Genomic DNA, 1898 nt, shown 5'->3' with positions numbered 1-1898 from the left:
CTAAGATACCCTATTTATGATAGAAATTATTTGTGACTATTTTTTAATTTTAGTCATTAATCATTATGACTTATTAAACACTTTTAAAATATACAGCATAGCAGTAGAACAAAACATTTAATTAGTGTCCGTCTTTTTCAAACCATGGATGCATTTCCATCTTTAGGTATTTAAATAAATAAATTTATTGTTTATAATGAAAAAAGTCTAAAATATATAACCATGCACAATGATTACTTTTTATTTTATGTTTCGATATTCATGCATTGGCCTTATATTATTTTTCCTTCAAATGTGCAGAATAAGTACCTTGTTCTCATCATTTTGCATCATTTCTTTGTACACTTATATATCAATAAAAGGAGTGTGCGAACCAAGGAAAGACAAGTGAAAAAAATGACTTGACACTTCATTTTATTGATAACAACTAAGTAAAACTAATGTTTTCATTAAGAAACATAGTATATTGTGAACGTGTGTATGAAAACAAAATTTAGTTCAAGATATACTTTAAAATAAATAAAAACAAATTTCTTCTGCAATACCATCTGAAAAGAAAATTATTTTTGATGTTAGAAAACAGGAGATGATCAATATCTTTGATCAGTTTGTTTCTTGACTAAAATCTCAATTTACATGATACTGTAAAACAGATCCTCATCATATTGTATAGCGCTACTGAAATTGTTCATTACCAAAAGTCAATGTGCATGTCTACAAATATACTTTGATAAAATAAGAATCATCTTACTAAGTTATCCACGACTCCAGCTCCAGGAACCACCGCTGCTGGAATCAGACCATCTTCTGTGCCATCTCCAGGGGGAGGCAACTGATCCCATCACATATATGGTCAGTAGCACCAAAACAAGAAGCAACAAAAGCTGGATGAAGTTCATTGTAGTTCGTGGGTGGATACCTAAAAACAAGCAATTATATTTTGTTTTTATATGTTGTCATCTTTTGAATTTTTCCTTTATATTTTCTTTAAAAATTACAAGGCGATTAATACTTCCTGTAACAACATTTTGGACCTTTTTTTTTTTAAATATTACGTACAAATACACATTCCAGTGATACACAAATACACTTCAAAATATAAGTTTTTTCACCATCATTATTTTAAAAATGAAATGTGCTTTTATTGTAATCATAAAATGATGATTATATATTTAAAAAAAAAAATCTTACCTTTATCGAAAATTCTCATTGCATATAACTGAATGGCTCTATTACATGTATTTCTAATGCAGAAGTCACGTGACTACATGTAGCTGTTTCATATACTTTTTTGAACGTACGAGATTGGGCAATAATTTTCTGTATTTTGCAAAATAATTTACCCAGAAGGAAACATTGAAGATGATGCCATCGTTGAATGAAAATCAAATGATCTCAAATATAAATGATAATAAAAATGTAATTGTTAAATGAGTCCTCACTATTTTAGTAGTAAGCACAATAAAATGGCGTAAGCATGCCGAATATTTATTTCTTTTTTTGCATTTAAAAATGCTGGTGAGTATCAACAAATTAAATTTGTAAAAACTAGACACTGATTTTGTTTTTCCAGTGAAATTCTAGGAGAAAAGAGAAAAACAACGTCATTTTGCTTACCTTAATGTTGCAGAAGAAAAAGTTATGTTTATCTCGTTTCTTTGTCTGCTTATATATAGTCAGTCTAATTTCTCTTTATCATTGGAATGTTAATAAAGGGTAAAACATGCTAATTAGTACTGCAAGTTCATGGCAAGATCTTGTCGAGGCTAAATGTTATTGACATTGCGTATATACACCTGTACGAGGAGGTCAGACCTTGTAACTCAAAAACTTTAATTAAAGAATGTATTATTCATCATGTCAAAATATAGCAGTTATAAGTAGAAGGCCAAGTGTTC

General features: G+C 29.0%; 1 long non-coding RNA gene across 1 annotated transcript; it reads right to left on the bottom strand.

Moving 5' to 3' along the window:
• Positions 1-397: 397 nt before the first annotated feature.
• LOC133179577 (uncharacterized) lies at positions 398-913 on the bottom strand. The gene is made up of 2 exons (XR_009720143.1): positions 752-913; positions 398-548 (listed from the first exon to the last, which is right to left on the bottom strand). It is a non-coding gene; the product is annotated as an uncharacterized LOC133179577 (long non-coding RNA).
• Between the last annotated feature and the right edge of the window lie 985 nt (positions 914-1898).

Source organism: Saccostrea echinata, unplaced genomic scaffold, assembly GCF_033153115.1.
Source record: "Saccostrea echinata isolate AGI-Se365-2 ecotype Australia unplaced genomic scaffold, CSIRO_AGI_Sech_v1 ptg000001l, whole genome shotgun sequence".
Taxonomy (NCBI): Eukaryota; Metazoa; Mollusca; class Bivalvia; order Ostreida; family Ostreidae; genus Saccostrea; species Saccostrea echinata.
Note: the sequence above shows the minus strand (reverse complement) of the source record. Positions and strands in the feature narration are given on the sequence as shown.